The sequence below is a fragment of the Oncorhynchus tshawytscha genome, linkage group LG33 (genome assembly GCF_018296145.1).
Source record: "Oncorhynchus tshawytscha isolate Ot180627B linkage group LG33, Otsh_v2.0, whole genome shotgun sequence".
NCBI lineage: Eukaryota > Metazoa > Chordata > Actinopteri > Salmoniformes > Salmonidae > Oncorhynchus > Oncorhynchus tshawytscha.
Genome location: NC_056461.1, coordinates 12,301,458 through 12,321,649, shown reverse-complemented (window position 1 = coordinate 12,321,649; position 20,192 = coordinate 12,301,458).

Below are 20,192 nucleotides of genomic sequence, written 5' to 3'. Positions count from 1 at the left end.
ACATGTGAACTCAACATTTTATACATGTGTTACATTTTTTCACGTGAAATTTAATGTCAAGATGTGAAAACATTAAATCTGACATGTTTTTTTCTGTAAGGGAGTGCTCTCTCCTGGTGTTTGCAGAGACAGTATACGGCACAGAGCAGACCTAGACTATTGACTAGTGGTTCAGCCTGTCAGAATTTCAAAGAAGCTCTTCCTCTTCTCCCCAAAGGCAACAGGAAAGGCCTGCCATGACTGCCATGCTGTCAGGCTCAACAGCGCGCTGCTGAATAGGACATTTGCATACACTATAAGGAAGATGCAGATCATTTTATACAGAAGAGAGGGCGGTGGGGCGAGGAGGTGGCTGCTGAGAGTGGACAGAAAAAGGAGAAAAGATGAGAAGGAGAGGAGGGTGATTATAAAAGGGTCTCAGATCCATTGCTCTTCTCTTTTGTTCCTGTCCTGCTCTGGTGATTGGGGCATGGCCTTTTAGGCGAAGGCTTTTCTCTCTCTCGCTCTCTGGTCATTAATTGATGAATGTTTTGTTCATGTCAATATTGCCTTGTAACTTAAAGCTGTAACTTTTTGGGAGACCAGAACAAATTTACATTGAGTTATGGATAACTTCCGGCGCCGACAGAGATGGCCGCCTCGCTTCGCGTTCCTAGGAAACTATGCAGTTTTTTGTTTTTTTACATGTTATTTCTTACACTAGTACCCCAGGTCATCTTAGGTTTCATTACATACAGCCGAGAAGAACTACTGAATATAAGATCAGCGTCAACTCACCATCAGTACGACCAAGAATATGTTTTTCGCGATGCGGATCCTGTGTTCTGCCTTACAACCAGTGTAACGGAGTGGATCACATGCAGCGACCAAAAAAAAAAAAAAAAAAAAAAAGACTCAGAAAAAGAGGGAAACGAAGCGGTCTTCTGGTCAGACTCCGGAGACGGGCACATCGTGCACCACTCCCTAGCATTCTTCTTGCCAATGTCCAGTCTCTTGACAACAAGGTTGATGAAATCCGAGCATGGGTAGCATTCCAGAGGGACATCAGAGACTGTAACGTTCTCTGCTTCACGGAAACATGGCTAACTGGAGAGACGCAATCCGAAGCGGTGCAGCCAGCGGGTTTCTCCACGCATCGCGCCGACAGAAACAAACATCTTTCTGGTAAGAAGACGGGCGGGGGCGTATGCCTTATGGCCAACGTGACATGGTGTGATGAAAGAAACATACAGGAACTCAAATCCTTCTGTTCACCTGATTTAGAATTCCTCACAATCAAATGTAGACCGCATTATCTACCAAGAGAATTCTCTTCGATTATAATCACAGCCGTATATATCCCCCAAGCAGACACATCGATGGCTCTGAACGAACTTTATTTAACTCTCTGCAAACTGGAAACGATTTATCCGGAGGCTGCATTCATTGTAGCTGGGGATTTTAACAAGGCTAATCTGAAAACAAGACTCCCTAAATTTTATCAGCATATCGATTGCGCAACCAGGGGTGGAAAGACCCTGGATCATTGTTACTCTAACTTCCGCGACGCATATAAGGCCCTGCCCCGCCCCCTTTCGGAAAAGCTGACCACGACTCCATTTTGTTGATCCCTGCCTACAGACAGAAACTAAAACAAGAAGCTCCCACGCTGAGGTCTGTCCAACGCTGGTCCGACCAAGCTGACTCCACACTCCAAGACTGCTTCCATCACGTGGACTGGGAGATGTTTCGTATTGCGTCAGACAACAACATTGACGAATACGCTGATACGGTGTGCGAGTTCATTAGAACGTGCGTTGAAGATGTCGTTCCCATAGCAACGATTAAAACATTCCCTAACCAGAAACCGTGGATTGATGGCAGCATTCGTGTGAAACTGAAGGCACGAACCACTGCTTTTAATCAGGGCAAGGTGTCTGGTAACATGACTGAATACAAACAGTGGAGCTATTCCCTCCGCAAGGCTATCAAACAAGCTAAGCGCCAGTACAGAGACAAAGTAGAATCTCAATTCAACGGCTCAGACACAAGAGGCATGTGGCAGGGTCTACAGTCAATCACGGACTACAGGAAGAAACCCAGCCCAGTCACGGACCAGGATGTCTTGCTCCCAGGCAGACTAAATAACTTTTGCCCGCTTTGAGGACAATACAGTGCCACTGACACGGCCTGCAACGGAAACATGCGGTCTCTCCTTCACTGCAGCCGAAGTGAGTAAGACATTTAAACGTGTTAACCCTCGCAAGGCTGCAGGCCCAGACGGCATCCCCAGCCGCGCCCTCAGAGCATGCACAGACCAGCTGGCCGGTGTGTTTACGGACATATTCAATCAATCCCTATACCAGTCTGCTGTTCCCACATGCTTCAAGAGGGCCACCATTGTTCCTGTTCCCAAGAAAGCTAAGGTAACTGAGCTAAACGACTACCGCCCGTAGCACTCACAACCGTCATCATGAAGTGCTTTGAGAGACTAGTCAAGGACCATATCACCTCCACCCTACCTGACACCCTTGACCCACTCCAATTTGCTTACCGCCCAAATAGGTCCACAGACGATGCAATCTCAACCACACTGCACACTGCCCTAACCCATCTGGACAAGAGGAATACCTATGTGAGAATGCTGTTCATCGACTACAGCTCGGCATTCAACACCATAGTACACTCCAAGCTCGTCATCAAGCTGGGTCTCGACCCCGCCCTGGGTCTCGACCCCGCCCTGTGCAACTGGGTACTGGACTTCCTGACGGGCCGCCCCCAGGTGGTGAGGGTAGGCAACAACATCTCCTCCCCGCTGATCCTCAACACTGGGGCCCCACAAGGGTGCGTTCTGAGCCCTCTCCTGTACTCCCTGTTCACCCACGACTGCGTGGCCATGCACGCCTCCAACTCAATCATCAAGTTTGCGGACGACACAACAGTGGTAGGCTTGATTACCAACAACGACGAGACGGCCTACAGGGAGGAGGTGAGGGCCCTCGGAGTGTGGTGTCAGGAAAATAACCTCACACTCAACGTCAACAAAACTAAGGAGATGATTGTGGACTTCAGGAAACAGCAGAGGGAACACCCCCATCCACATCGATGGAACAGTAGTGGAGAGGGTAGCAAGTTTTAAGTTCCTCGGCATACACATCACAGACAAACTGAATTGGTCCACTCACACAGACAGCATCGTGAGGAAGGCGCAGCAGCGCCTCTTCAACCTCAGGAGGCTGAAGAAATTCGGCTTGTCACCAAAAGCACTCACAAACTTCTACAGATGCACAATCGAGAGCATCCTGGCGGGCTGTATCACCGCCTGGTATGGCAACTGCACCGCCCTCAACCGTAAGGCTCTCCAGAGGGTAGTGAGGTCTGCACAACGCATCACCGGGGGCAAACTACCTGCCCTCCAGGACACCTACACCACCCGATGCTACAGGAAGGCCATAAAGATCATCAAGGACATCAATCACCCGAGCCACTGCCTGTTCACCCCGCTGTCATCCAGAAGGCGAGGTCAGTACAGGTGCATCAAAGCTGGGACCGAGAGACTGAAAAACAGCTTCTATCTCAAGGCCATCAGACTGTTAAACAGCCACCACTAACATTGAGTGGCTACTGCCAACACACTGTCAATGACACTGACTCTACTCCAGCCACTTTAATCATGGGAATTGATGGGAAATGATGTAAATATATCACTAGCCACTTTAAACAATGCTACCTTATATAATGTTACTTACCCTACATTATTCATCTCATATGCATACGTTGATACTGTACTCTATATCATCGACTGCATCCTTATGTAATACATGTATCACTAGCCACTTTAACTATGCCACTTGGTTTACATACTTATCTCTTATCTGTGTATAAGACAGTATTTTTTTTTTTTGGAATTGTTAGTTAGATTACTTGTTCGTTATTACTGCATTGTCGGAACTGGAGGCACAAGCATTTCGCTACACTCGCATTAACATCTGCTAACCATGTGTATGTGACAAATAAAATTTGATTTGATTTGATTTGATTTGGATAAGTCGTTTGCATTGAAAGCAAGTCTAAGAAATGGTACACCTGTTCTATTGTGCACTATTTCTATGCTTACCGTTCTTCGGTTTTGTTTTTGTGTCTTTTGCTTTCAGGTTTTGTACACCAGGTTTTGTACATCAAACAGCTGAAAATCCTGTATTTTTGGTTATTGAAAATATATATAAACTAAAATGAGGAAATATATTAGAATTTTAGCAACCAGGAAATTGCAGAAAGATTTCTGCATTTTGCACCTTTACATTGCCTTGTCCATTGCCTCTACAGACATGTCGATAGACGTAGTATCAACTTGAAATCTTTGGTTGTTTAGTACACTACCATACTAACTCTGTTTAGCACATGGCCTCACATGTGAATCCTTAAAGAGATGGGTGGGGCCAAGGCTTAAGAGGGTGTGAACGATGCTGAATGGATTTAGACAAAGAGCTCTCCAGTAGGTGAACCAAAACATTTAAGAGTTTATCAACTTTCAAAGCAGAATTAGTTACACATTGTTCCTCAACTGTAGTGTATGATATACCACTTTATAGGTCTGAGTCTGTAAAAAAAAACAATTTAAAATGTATACCAAAATACCAAATCGTGCTGTTTGGTCACATATCAGTTTTTTACAACAAAAAGAACCACACTGGCTGTCACGGAGGAAAGGGATGGAATCAAAGAGTGGCCCTATTGGGGTCACCTCAGTTGCAATGGGGTTGCCAGAGAGACAGAGTCACAATTTGTAATGTAATCTGTCCATCTAGAAAGTGTCATATGTGACCAACCGGCTTGATTCGGTCTTATGTAGCAAAATGTGAAATGGTGTTTTTTACATTGGATAAAAGTAGAGACTCAGAGCTAGATAACTGTACAGTGCCTTCAAAAAGTATTCAGACCCCTTGACTTTTTCCACATTTTGTTACGTTATTCTGAAATGGATTAAATCATTTTTTCCCCTCATCAATCTACAAACAATACCCCATAATGACAAAGCAGGTTTTTAGAAATGTTTGCAAATTAAAAAACTGAAATACATTTACATAAGTAAGACCCTTTACTTGGTGCTTTGTTGAAGCACCTTTGGCAGCAATTACAGCATTGATTATTCTCTGTATGACACTACAAGCTTGGCACACCTGTATTTGGGAAGTTTCTCTAATTCTTCTCTGCAGATCTCTCATGCTGGATGGGGAGCGTCGCTGCCCAGCTACTGTATGTTCAGGTCTCTCCAGAGATGTTCGATCGGGTTCAAGTCTGGGCTCTGGCTGGGCCACTTGAGGACATTCAGAGACTTCACCCGAAGCCACTCCTGCGTTGTTTTGGCTGTTTGCTTAGGGTTGTTGTCCTGTTGGAAGGTGAACCTTCACCCCGGTCTGAGGACCTGAGCACTGCAGAGCAGGTTTTCATCAAGAATCTGTCTGTACTTTTCCCCGTTCATCATGATCCTGATTAGTCTCCCAGTACATGGCGCTGAAAAACATCCCCACAGCATGATGCTGTCACCCCCATACTTCACCGTAGGGATGGTGCCAGGTTTCCTCCAGACGTGAAGCTTGGCATTCAGGCCAAAGAGTTCAGTCTTGGTTTCATCAGACCAGAGAAATTTGTTTCTCATGGTCTGAGAGTCCTTAGGTACCTGTTGGCAAACTCCATGCAGGGTGTCATGTGCCTTTTACTGAGTGGCTTATGTCTGGTCACTCTACCATAACGACCTGATTGGTGGAGTGCTGCAGAGATGGTTGTCCTGGAATGTTCTCCCATCTCCACAGAAGAACTCTGCAGCTCTGTCAGAGTGACCATTGGGTTCTTGGTCTTCTCCCTGACCAAGGCCCTTCTCCCCCGATTGCTCAGTTTGGCTTCGTGGCCAGCTCTAGGTAGAGTCTTGGCGTTTCCAAACTTCTTCCATTTAAGAATGGAGGAGGCCGCTTTGTTCTTGTGAACCTTCAATGGTGCAGAAATTTTGTGTTACCCTTCCCCAGATCTGTGCCAACACAAAGGTCTCAGAGCTCGACGGACAATTTCTTTGACCTCATGGCTTGTTTTTTTGCTCTGACTTGCACTGTCAACTGTGGGACCTTATACAGACAGGTGTGCCTTTCCAAATCATGTCCAATAAATATAATTTACCACAGGTGGACTCCAATCAAGTTGTAGAAACATCTCAAGGGTGATCAATGGAAACAGGATGCACCTGAGCTCAATTTTGAATCTCATAGCAAAGGGTCTGAATACTTATGTAAATACATTTTTTTATTTTATACATTTGCAAACATTTAAAAAATATATGTTTTCACTTTGTCATTGTGGAGTATTGTGTGTAGATTGCTGAGGATTAATTGTTTTGTTTTTTAAGTAACGTACTGTGGAAAATGTCAAGGGGTCTGAATACTTCCCGAAGGCACTGTATTTTATACACTACAGTTGAGGAACAATGGTCAAGTAATTATGCTTTGAAAGTTGATAAACTTAACCTCACTTTTGAGAAAATGGCCCTTGAATTATTTCTAAACCCACTGGAGAGCTCTTCTTTGTCTACACCCATTCAGCGTCGTTCAAACCCTCTTAAGCCATAGCCCCACCCATCACTTTAAGGATTTACATGTGAGGCCATGTACTAAACAAAATATTTCAAGACTAAAGGCTCTTTTTTAATAATCGGTGTGTTCGCAAATTCAATCTGGAGTGCCAGAGTGCGCTCAGTGTGCTCTGGGCGTTCAGAAACTCAGAACGTTGTCAGATTGTCCATTTGTAAATTCATAGTGTTTCGCTCTCGGAGAGTTCAGAGCGCACACTGGATGCCCTGTTTGACAAGTAGGGTTGATCGGATCGGTCTGACCTAACAGCAGCAGTCAAGCACCCAAGCTAACTGGCTAAAATTGGCTAGCTTCTTCCAGACACAAATTAGAGAACAGCTCACTCTGACCATTTTACTCACCAATGCAGAGCTGGTTAGGTTGTTATGTTATCCTGAGCATTGGTGACTTTAAAAACAACCACTACCTCAGGTTACAGTATTCTACCCTGCCTTTCTCTGTTTTGATTTGCCTTCTAAACTCTGTGGCCGTATCATGATAAGTCTTGTAAGGTTGGCTCTAGAGAGAGACAGGTGAATGGCTCATCCACAGAGGAACAAGGGAGCAGGAGGAGGAGAGGTGATGATTTTAGACCTGACATGACCTAATCTAGTTCTCGCTACACTTTGTCTGTCTCTTTCTTTACACTCGCTCTCGCTCCAGTCTCTCTCTCAATTTAAATGTTTCAATATAAGGGCTTTATTGGAATGGGAAACATATGTTTACATTGTTAATTTCTCTATTTCACTTGCTTTGGCAATCAAAAAATGTACAATAAACAATACACTGACAAAAGTTACAAAATAATAAAGTCATTTCAAATGGCATATTATGTGCAAATAGTTAAAGTACAATAGTGAATATAAATAAACAGAAATATCGGTTGTATTTACAATGGTGTTCTTCACTGGATGCCCTTTTCTTGTGGCAACAGATCACACATCTTGCTGCTGTGATTGCACACTGTGGTATTTCATCCAACAGATATGGGAGTTCATCAAAATTGGGTTTGTTTTCAAATTATGGGTGGGTCTGTGTAATCTGAATGAAATATGTGTCTCTACTGTGGTCATATATTTGGCAGGAGGTTAGGAAGTGCAATTCAGTTTCCACCTCATTTTGTGGGGAGTGTGCACATAGCCTGTCTTCTCTTGAGAGCCAGGTCTGCCTATAGCAGCCTTTCTCAATACAGTGCCTTGCAAAACTATTCTTCACCCTTGTCGTTTTTCCTATGTTGTTGCATTACAACCTGTAATTTAAATTTAGTTTTTCTTTGGATTTCATGTAATGGACATACACAAATGGAAAAGTGGTGCGTGCATATGTATTCACCCCCTTTGCTATGAAGCCCCTAAATAAGATCTGGTGCAACCACTTACCTTCAGAAGTCACATAATTATTTAAACAAAGTCCACCTGTGTGCAATCTAAGTGTCACATGATCTCAGTATATATACACACACCTTTTCTGAAAGGCCACAGAGTCTGCACCACCACTAAGCAAGGGGCACCACTAAGCAGGTGGCACCCTGAAGACCAAGGAGCTCTCCAAACAAAAGTTGTGGAGAAGTACAGATCAGGGTTTGGTTACATAAGAAAACAAACTGAAATGTTGAACATCCCACAGAGCACCATTAAATCCATTATTAAAAATGCGAAAGAATATGGTACCACAAAAAACCTGCCAAGAGAGGGCTGCCCACCAAAACTCACAGACCAGGCAAGGAGGGCATTAATCAGAGAGGTAAGGAGGGCATTAATCAGAGAGGCAACAAAGAGACCAAAGACAACCCTGAAGGGGCTGCAAAGCTCCACAGCGGAGATTGGAGTATCTGTCCATAGGACCACTTAAGACGTACACTCCATAGAGCTGCTTATCCTTTTTATGTTTGAGTTCCAAATATCTTTAACGGTCACCCCAGCGTGAGTTATTTTTATGCACGTGATGTTAGAACGTCCTCTCCATTCCAGAATGTGATTGTTATGCAACAGTACATTTAATCCGCGCTACCCTCAAATCAAGGCACTGTTTTTATAGGCTGTTTTCAACTTGTCAGTTTCAAATGATTTTCTAACAAGTTTTTATTTTCTAAGAACATTTTGAATTGAGGTGTGTTCCGCCTCCTCATTCATTCACATAAAAGTAGTAATTTTTACTTTTGCGGACAATTTCTTTTCAACATTTCTGACCCGGACAAAATACCCAAGCACTTCGCAACTGTTTTTGCAGTTCAAGTCTGCAGACATTTGTGCATGTCCCGTCAGAACAGGTTCTGCACACGTGTTCACCTTTTTGTCTGTTGCCCACATCGCAGTCATTGTTGTTTTCGTTCCCAATAATAACTTTGGAAATCTGTGCATTTATCAAAGTGCCTTATTATGTTATAAAAGTTTCTGTATGTCGTTTCTACTGTAGCTCACTATGTATGGAGCATAGTATATTTGTATATATTCTTTATAACTGCGGACACGCAAGGTAATGTTACTCATTTCAAAACCTTTATGGTGTTATATTCAATCTTGCTTATGTAGCTAGCTACATTCTTCTACTAGCTCTGTAAAACAATAGCTTGTGTTGTATTTTGAAGCTACCCTGGCCATGTGCCTCCCAAGTGGCGAAGTTGTCTAAGGCACAGCGTCTCTGTGGTGTCACTAGACACCCTGGTTCAAATCCAGGCTGTGTTTCTATCAAAGTAAGTGCCTTATGTTAATAGTTTCTGTATGTGATTTGCATGTAGGTCCAATTACAAAAAATAACTTGCTCAGTAATCATCTCACCTGTTGGTTGGCAGTGAACTATGTGGCCATTGAGGGCGGCAGGTTAGCCTAGTGCTTAAAGTGTTGGACTAGTAACCCGAAAGGTTGAAAGATCAAATCCCCAAGCTGACAAGGTAAAAGTATGTCATACTACCCCTGAACAAGGCAGTTAACCCACTGTTCCTAAGGCCATCATTGAAAATATGCATTTGTTCTTAACTGACCTGCCTAATCAAATCAAATCAAATCAAATTTTATTTGTCACATACACATGGTTAGCAGATGTTAATGCGAGTGTAGCGAAATGCTTGTGCTTCTAGTTCCGACAATGCAGTAATAACGAGCAAGTAATCTAACTAACAATTCCAAAAAAAACTACTGTCATACACAGTGTAAGGGGATAAAGAATATGTACATAAGGATATATGAATGAGTGATGGTACAGAGCAGCATAGGCAAGATACAGTAGATGATATCGAGTACAGTATATACATATGAGATAAGTATGTAAACCAAGTGGCATAGTTAAAGTGGCTAGTGATACATGTATTACATAAGGATGCAGTCGATGATATAGAGTACAGTATCAACGTATGCATATGAGATGAACAATGTAGGGTAAGTAACATTATATAAGGTAGCATTGTTTAAAGTGGCTAGTGATATATTTACATCATTTCCCATCAATTCCCATGATTAAAGTGGCTGGAGTAGAGTCAGTGTCATTGACAGTGTGTTGGCAGTAGCCACTCAATGTTAGTGGTGGCTGTTTAACAGTCTGATGGCCTTGAGATAGAAGCTGTTTTTCAGTCTCTCGGTCCCAGCTTTGATGCACCTGTACTGACCTCGCCTTCTGGATGGCAGCGGGGTGAACAGGCAGTGGCTCGGGTGGTTGATGTCCTTGATGATCTTTATGGCCTTCCTGTAGCATCGGGTGGTGTAGGTGTCCTGGAGGGCAGGTAGTTTGCCCCCGGTGATGCGTTGTGCAGACCTCACTACCCTCTGGAGAGCCTTACGGTTGAGGGCGGTGCAGTTGCCATACCAGGCGGTGATACAGCCCGCCAGGATGCTCTCGATTGTGCATCTGTAGAAGTTTGTGAGTGCTTTTGGTGACAAGCCGAATTTCTTCAGCCTCCTGAGGTTGAAGAGGCGCTGCTGCGCCTTCCTCACGATGCTGTCTGTGTGAGTGGACCAATTCAGTTTGTCTGTGATGTGTATGCCGAGGAACTTAAAACTTGCTACCCTCTCCACTACTGTTCCATCGATGTGGATGGGGGGTGTTCCCTCTGCTGTTTCCTGAAGTCCACAATCATCTCCTTAGTTTTGTTGACGTTGAGTGTGAGGTTATTTTCCTGACACCACACTCCGAGGGCCCTCACCTCCTCCCTGTAGGCCGTCTCGTCGTTGTTGGTAATCAAGCCTACCACTGTTGTGTCGTCCGCAAACTTGATGATTGAGTTGGAGGCGTGCGTGGCCACACGCAGTCGTGGGTGAACAGGGAGTACAGGAGAGGGCTCAGAACGCACCCTTGTGGGGCCCCAGTGTTGAGGATCAGCGGGGAGGAGATGTTGTTGCCTACCCTCACCACCTGGGGGCGGCCCGTCAGGAAGTCCAGTACCCAGTTGCACAGGGCGGGGTCGAGACCCAGGGTCTCGAGCTTGATGACGAGCTTGGAGGGTACTATGGTGTTGAATGCCGAGCTGTAGTCGATGAACAGCATTCTCACATAGGTATTCCTCTTGTCCAGATGGGTTAGGGCAGTGTGCAGTGTGGTTGAGATTGCATCGTCTGTGGACCTATTTGGGCGGTAAGCAAATTGGAGTGGGTCTAGGGTGTCAGGTAGGGTGGAGGTGATATGGTCCTTGACTAGTCTCTCAAAGCACTTCATGATGACGGATGTGAGTGCTACGGGCGGTAGTCGTTTAGCTCAGTTACCTTAGCTTTCTTGGGAACAGGAACAATGGTGGCCCTCTTGAAGCATGTGGGAACAGCAGACTGGTATAGGGATTGATTGAATATGTCCGTAAACACACCGGCCAGCTGGTCTGCGCATGCTCTGAGGGCGCGGCTGGGGATGCCGTCTGGGCCTGCAGCCTTGCGAGGGTTAACACGTTTAAATGTCTTACTCACTTCGGCTGCAGTGAAGGAGAGACCGCATGTTTCCGTTGCAGGCCGTGTCAGTGGCACTGTATTGTCCTCAAAGCGGGCAAAAAAGTTATTTAGTCTGCCTGGGAGCAAGACATCCTGGTCCGTGACTGGGCTGGGTTTCTTCCTGTAGTGCGTGATTGACTGTAGACCCTGCCACATACCTCTTGTGTCTGAGCCGTTGAATTGAGATTCTACTTTGTCTCTGTACTGGCGCTTAGCTTGTTTGATAGCCTTGCGGAGGGAATAGCTGCACTGTTTGTATTCAGTCATGTTACCAGACACCTTGCCCTGATTAAAAGCAGTGGTTCGTGCCTTCAGTTTCACACGAATGCTGCCATCAATCCACGGTTTCTGGTTAGGGAATGTTTTAATCGTTGCTATGGGAACGACATCTTCAACGCACGTTCTAATGAACTCGCATACCGTATCAGCGTATTCGTCAATGTTGTTGTCTGACGCAATACGAAACATCTCCCAGTCCACGTGATGGAAGCAGTCTTGGAGTGTGGAGTCAGCTTGGTCGGACCAGCGTTGGACAGACCTCAGCGTGGGAGCTTCTTGTTTTAGTTTCTGTCTGTAGGCAGGGATCAACAAAATGGAGTCGTGGTCAGCTTTTCCGAAAGGGGGGCGGGGCAGGGCCTTATATGCGTCGCTGAAGTTAGAGTAACAATGATCCAGGGTCTTTCCACCCCTGGTTGCGCAATCGATATGCTGATAAAATTTAGGGAGTCTTGTTTTCAGATTAGCCTTGTTAAAATCCCCAGCTACAATGAATGCAGCCTCCGGATAAATCATTTCCAGTTTGCAGAGAGTTAAATAAAGTTTGTTCAGAGCCATCGATGTGTCTGCTTGGGGGGGGATATATACGGCTGTGATTATAATCGAAGAGAATTCTCTTGGTAGATAATGCGATCTACATTTGATTGTGAGGAATTCTAAATCAGGTGAACAGAAGGATTTGAGTTCCTGTATGTTTCTTTCATCACACCATGTCACGTTGGCCATAAGACATACGCCCCCGCCCGTCTTCTTACCAGAAAGATGTTTGTTTCTGTCCGCGCGATGCGTGGAGAAACCCGCTGGCTGCACCGCTTCGGATTGCGTCTCTCCAGTTAGCCATGTTTCCGTGAAGCAGAGAACGTTACAGTCTCTGATGTCCCTCTGGAATGCTACCCTTGCTCGGATTTCATCAACCTTGTTGTCAAGAGACTGGACATTGGCAAGAAGAATGCTAGGGAGTGGTGCACGATGTGCCCGTCTCCGGAGTCTGACCAGAAGACCGCTTCGTTTCCCTCTTTTTCTGAGTCGTTTTTTTTTTTGGTCGCTGCATGTGATCCACTCGGTTACACTGGTTGTAGTAAGGCAGAACACAGGATCCGCATCGCGAAAAACATATTCTTGGTCGTACTGATGGTGAGTTGACGCTGATCTTATATTCAGTAGTTCTTCTCGGCTGTATGTAAAGAAACCTAAGATGACCTGGGGTACTAGTGTAAGAAATAACACGTAAAAAAACAAAAAACTGCATAGTTTCCTAGGAACGCGAAGCGAGGCGGCCATCTCTGTCGGCGCCGGAAGTACAAGTTAGTTAATAAAGTGTCGATCAGATCAAAAAGATCTTCTTATACCACTTGGTCGTTTTCCGAGTGCATTCCACAAAGCTGGTTATCATGTCCGCCTTATCCACTGCCCCCATTTTGAGGTTATAGTCAAGCACACAATCTGGTTAGATTTTTCTCTCTCCCAGTCAGGTGGTCCACCTTCCCTGTGGCCGACATGGTTGCTGTATGGACAGTGGAGAGGACATGGACGTCTCATTTGTCATGCCACTTTACTGCCAGCTTTTGGCCGTTCTCCATGAACTCCACCTCCCCTCTCTGCAGCTTACGGCATCTAAATTCCTCTTCATGTCGACCTGACTGTGCCACAGGCCCCTGTGCTGTTGGAGAGCAGATGCTGAAGAGTGTGGGGCTGCTGTAACATTTGTCCACATAAAAAGTGTGTCCTTTGCTGAGATGAGGAGCAGGCATGGCCATCACCACGGACCCGGACACCCAAAGCCACTCAATGTTTGATATCAGTGGTGGACCCTGTGTAAACAATAATGTCCTGGACAAATCCTGTCTTCATGTCGCACATGACAAAGAACTTGACCCCAAACCTGTGCTTTTTGGAGGGAAAATATTGACGGAACACCAGCCTACTTTCCATAACATCAGGTATTCATCAATGCATAGTTCTTGTATGGCACAAAGACCTGACAAAATGCTAATGTCAAGCTAGTAAGAATATTTATTTCTTGGGAAACTCAGCAAAAAAAAGAAACGTCCTCTCAATGTCAACTGCGTTTATTTTCAGCAAACTTAACGTATAAATATATGAATGAGCGTAAGATTCATCAACTGAGACATAAACTGAACAAGTTCCGCAGACATGGAATAATGTGTCCCTGAACAAAGGGGTGTCAAAATCAAAAGTAACAGTCAGTATCTGGTGTGGCCACCAGCTGCATTAAGGTCTGCAGTGCATCTCCTCCTCATGGACTGCACCAGATTTGCCAGTTCTTGCTGTGAGATGTTACCCCACTCTTCCTCCAAGGCACCTGCAAGTTCCCGGACATGGCTGTGGGAAATGGCCCTCACCCTCTGATTCACAGGTCCCAGACGTGCTGAATGGGATTGAGATCCGGGCTCTTCGCTGGCCATGGCAGAACACTGACATTCCTGTCTTGCAGGAAATCATGCACAGAATGAGCAGTATGGATGGTGGCATTGTCATGCTGGAGGGCCATGTCAGGATGAGGCTACAGGAAGGGTACCACATGAGGGAGGAGGATGTCTTCCCTGTAACGCACAGCGTTGAGATTGCCTGCAATGACAACAAGCTTAGCTTTTTTTTCTCACCTTTATTTAACTAGGTAGTCCAGTTGAGAACAAGTAATAATTTACAACTGCAACCTGGCCAAGATAAAGCAAAGCAGTGTGACATAACCTTTCTAGGGCAGGTGTTCTGCTCGCGGAACCCCTTGACAACATTCCGGTGAAAAGGCAGCACGCAAAATTCAAAAATATTTCTTAGAAATATGTAACTTTCACACATTAACAAGTCCAATACAGCAAATTAAAGATAAACATCTTGTTATGTTAGGTCATAGCCAAGTCAAAAAAACACAGCCATTTTTCCAGCCAAATGTAGGAGTCGCAAAAAGCAGAAATATGGATAAAATGAATCACTAACCTTTGATGATCGTCATCAGATGACACTCATAGGACATCATGTTACACAATACATGTATGTTTTGTTCGATAATGTGCATATTTATGTAAAACAATCTGTTTACATTGGCATGTTATGTGCAGTAATGTTTTGATTCCAAAACATCCGGTGATTTTGCAGAACACTCATAATAAACATTGATAAAAGATACAAGTGTTATTCATAGAATTAAAGAGACTTCTCCTTAATGCAACCGCTGTGTCAGATTTTTAAAAAACCTTACGGAAAAAGCATAATCTGAGAACGGCGCTCAGAGCCCAACAGCCAGAGAAATATCTGCCATTTTGGAATCAACAGAAGTTAGAAAAAACACTGAATATTAACTTACCTTTGATGATCTTCATCAGAACGCACTCCCAGGAATCCCAGTTCGACAATACATGACTGATTTGTTCCATAAAGTTCCATAAAGTCCATCATTTAGCCACTTGTTGTTAGTGTGTTCGCAGCCCATATTCATGAGCCGCGAGAACTTCGTCCAGACAAAAACTCGAAAAGTTCTGTTACAGGTCGTAGAAACAAGCCAAACGATGTATGGAATCAATATTTTTTTTAATACATAAATCATCAATAAGGTTCCAACTGGAGAATGTAATTGTCTGAAGAAAAGCAGTGGAACGAGAGCAAACTCTGTTGGGAGCACGTGTCACAAGCCTGAGACACCCTGCCAGACCACTGACTCAAAGATCTCTCATGAGCCCCCCTTTATAGTAGAATCCTCAAACCAGTTTCTAAAGACGGTTGACATCTAGTGGAAGCCCTAGGAAGTGCAACTGCATCCATATCTCAATAGGGACTGTGTTGAAAAAACCTCAGATTTCCCACTTCCTGGTTGGATTTTTCTCCGGTTTTCGCCTGCAATATGAGTACTATTATACTCACAGACATCATTCAAACAGTTTTAGAAACTTCAGAGTGTTTTCTATCCAATAATAATAATAATATGCATATATTAGCATCTGGGACAGATTAGGAGGCAGTTCACTCTGGGCACGCTATTCATCCAAAAGTGAAATGCTGCCCCCTATCCCCAAAAGGATAAACAGTTACACAAACAAAAGTACAGTCAATAACACAATTGAAGAAATCTATGTACAGTGTGTGCAAATGTAGAAGAGTAGGGAGGTAGGCAATAATTGGGCCATAGAGGTGAAATAATTTCAATTTAGCATTAACACTGGAGTGATGGATGTGCAAATAGAGATACTGGGGTGCAAAAGAGCAAGTATTAATATGGGGATGAGGTAGTAGGGTGTACCATTTACAGATTGGCTGTGTACAGGTACAGTGATCGGTAAGCTCCTCTGACAGCTGATGCTTAAATTTAGAGAGGGAGATATAAGACTCCAGCTTCAGTGATTTTTGCAGTTCATTCCAGTCATGGGCAGCAGAGAACTGGAAGGAAAGGCGCCCAAAGGGAGTGTTGGCTTTGGGGATGATCAGTGAAATGTACCTGCTGGAGCGAGTGCTATGGGTGGGTGTTGCTATGGTGACCAGTGAGCTGAGATAAGACAGGGCTTTACCTAGCAAAGACTTAATTAAATGACCTGGAGCCAGTGGGTTTGGCGACGAATATGTAGTGAGGGCCAGCCAATGAGAGCATACAGGTCGCAATGGTGGGTAGTGTATGGGGCTATGGTGACAATACGGATGGCACTGTGATAGACTACATCCAGTTTGCTGAGTAGAGTATTGGAGGCAATTTTGTAGGTGACATCGCTGAAGTCAAGGATCAGTAGGATAGTTAGTTGTACGAGGGTATGTTTGGCAGCATGAGTGAAGGAGGCTTTATTGCGAAATAGGTTTTATGTTGAATTGGAGATGCTTACTGTGAGTCTGGAAGGAGAGTTTACAGTCTAACCAGACACCTTGGTATTTGTAGTTGTCCACATATTCTGGTCCGAACAGTCCAGAGTAGTGACGCTAGTCGGGCAGGATGGTGCAGGTGGCAATCGATTGAAGTGCACGCACTTAGTTTTACTAGCATTTAAAAGCAGTTGGAGGCCAAAGAATGAATGTTGTATGGAGTTGAAGCTCGTTTGGAGTTTGTTAGCACAGTGTCCAAAGAAGGGCCAGATGTCTACAGAATGGTGTTGTCTGTGTAGAGGTGGATCAAAGAATCACCAGCAGCAAGAGCGACATCATTTATATATACAGAGAAAAGAGTCGGTCCAAGAATTGAACCCTGTGGCACCCCCATAGAGACTGCCAGAGGTCCAGACAACAGGCCCTCCGATGATGCTGTGACACACCGCCCCAGACCATGACGGACCCTCCACCTCCAAATTGATCCCGCTCCAGTGTACAGGCCTCGGTGTAACGCTCATTCCTTTTTACGATCAACGTGAATCTGACCATCACCCCTGGTGAGACAAAACCGCGACTTGTCAGTGAAGAGCACTTTTTGCCAGTCCTGTCTGGTCCAGCGGCGATGGGTTTGTGCCCATAGGCGACGTTGTTGCTGGTGATGTCTGGTGAGGACCTGCCTTACAACAGGCCTACAAGCCCTCCGTCCAGTCTCTCTCAGCCTATTGCGGACAGTATGCGCACTGTTGGAGGGATTGTGCGTTCCAGGTGTAACTCGGGTAGTTGTTGCCATCCCCTACCTCTACCGCAGGTGTGATGTTCAGGTGTACCTAGCCTGTGCTATTGTTGTTACACGTGGTCTGCCACTGCGTGGACTTTCTGGCGCAGGCGTTCCGCTAGCGCCCCACCTCGACAACATCCGGTGAAATTGCAGAGCACGAAATTCAAAATACAGAAATAGTCATAATAAACATGAATAAAAAATACAAGTGTTATACATCTCCTTAAAGATGAACTTCTTGTTAATCCAGCCGTATTGTCAGATTTCAAAAAGGCTTTACGGCGAAAGCATACCATGCTATTATCTGACGATAGCGCCCCGCTTACAAAATCATAAAAACATTTTATAACCAAGTAAAGTAATTACAAAAGTCAGAAAAAGCGATAACATTAATCACTAACCTTTGAAGATCTTTGTATGGTTGCAGTCACAAGAGTCCCAGCTACACAATAAATGTTTGCTTTGTTCGATAAAGTCCCTCTTTTATATCCCAAAAACTCAGTTTTGTTGGCCCATTTTGTTCAGTAATCCACTGGCTCAAAGGCGGTCAAAACATGCAGACGAATACAACCTAATAGTACAGGTAAAGGTCTTCTAAACATGTCAAACGATGTTAATAATTTACCTTCAGGTTGTCAATTGTCTAAATAATCAATAATATTTGAACCGGACAATAGCGTATTCAATAGAAAAGGAAAAATAACGAAGGGCGCTGTCACGAGTCCGACCGAGGGTGGTTTCCCTTCCCGGGCGGGTGGCGCTCGGCGGTCGTCGTCACCGGCCTATTAGCTGCCACTGATTGTCTTTCCTCCCCCTCCTTGTATGTTTATTGGTAGCACCTGTTGGTGAATGATTAGTTTGCCTTTATTAGACAGCCGGCCCGCCTGGTTGTTGTGCGGGATTAATGATTGTAACCTTCGGCTCTAATGTAGAGGAACGTGTTTGTTCCTGGTCGTGAAATTTCAGTTGTACCTTTCTCATTCCCCGTATTTGGGGCCGTTATTATTGTGAGCACCCTGTGGTGCATTGGTGCATTAAAAGAGCACAGCCTTGCACTCTCTGTCTCCTGCGTCTGACTCCACACCCACGACACCCGGAGCATTACAGGCGCGCACTCGGTCACGAGTACAAACCAGCTCTGCATTCTTCCTCAGTCCACTGACAGAAAGGTCTCATTCTTCTTCATTTTTCAGAAAACAAGCCTGAAACAATGTCTAAGACTTTTGACAGGAACTGCAATCTGGGTACTAAAGGTTGCTGAACACCAGTTGTTTCCCATCCAACTTGAAGAAGCTGGAGATGTTTTGATTTGAAGAATGGGCAAAAATCCCAGTGGCTAGATGTGTAGAGACATACCAAGAGACTTGCAGCTGTAATTGCTGCAAAAGGTGGCTCTACTAAGTATTGACTTTGGGGGGGATGAATAGTTACGCACGCTCAAGTTTTCCACTTTTCTGTCTTATTTGTTTTTTTTCACAATGATAAATATTTTGCATCTTCAAAGTGGTAGGCATGGTGTGTAAATCAAATGATACAACCCCCCCAAAAATTAATTTTAATTCCAGGTTGTAAGCCAATAAAATAGGAAAAATGCCAAGGGGGGTGAATACTTTCGAAAGCCACTGTAGCAAGGCTATGCTCACTGACTCAGTACAAAGTCAAAGCTTTAATTAATGTTGGGTTAGTCACAGTGGTCAGGTATTTTGCTACTGTATACTCTCTGTTTAGGGGAAAATAGAATTATAGTTTGCTTTGTTTTTTTGTAAATTCATTCTAATGTGTCAAGTAATTATTTTTGTTTTCTCATGATTTGGGTGGGTCCAATTGTGTTGCTATCCTGGGGCTCTGTGGGGTCTGTTTGTGAACATAGTTTTCCGGATTAACTGACCTTCATGTCTTATAGAAATGATGGACTGTCATTTCTCTTTGATAATTTGAGATTTTCGTGTCATATTATGGACTTGGGCTGTCTTCTGTACACCTTCTCTACCCTGTCAGAACACAACTGATTGGCTCAAACTCATTAAGAAGGAAAGAAATTCCACAAATTAACTTTTTACAATGCACACCTGTTCATTGAAATGGATTCCAGGTGACTGCCTCATGAAGCTGGTTGAGAGAATGCCAAGAGTGTGCAAAGCTTTCATAAAGGCAAAAGTTGGCTATTTGAAGAATATTTTGATTTGTTTTAACACTTTTTTGATGACTACATGATTCCATGTGTGTTGTTTCATAGTTTGTCTTCACTATGATTCTACAATGTAGAAATAGTAAAAATTAAGAAAAACCTTTGAGTAGGTGTTCTAAAACTTTTTACTGGTAGTGTACCTCTGCTGGAGAGGATATGTTCATTAGAGTTACCAGCCTCTGAAATTGCAGCCCAAATAAATGCTTCACGGAGTTCAAGTAACAGACATCTCAACATCAACTGTTCAGAGGAGACTGCGTGAGTCAGGCCTTCATGGTTGGATTGCTGCAAAGAAACCCCTACAAAAGGAAACCAATAATAAGAAGGGACTTGCTTGGGCCAAGAAACATGATCAATAGACATTACACCTGTGTAAATCTCTGTATGGGCGGTTCCCACCCGTCAAGCATGGAGAAGGAGATGTGATGGTGTGGGGGTGCTTTGCTGGTGACACTGTCATTGATTTTTTCAGAATTCAAGGCACACATAACCAGCATGGCTACCACAGCATACTGCAGCAATACACCATCCCATCTGGTTTGGCTTAGTGGGACTATCATTTGTTTTTCAACAAGACAATGACCCAACACATCTCCAGGCTGTGTAAGGGCTATCTGACCAAGAAGGAGAGTGAGGGGAGT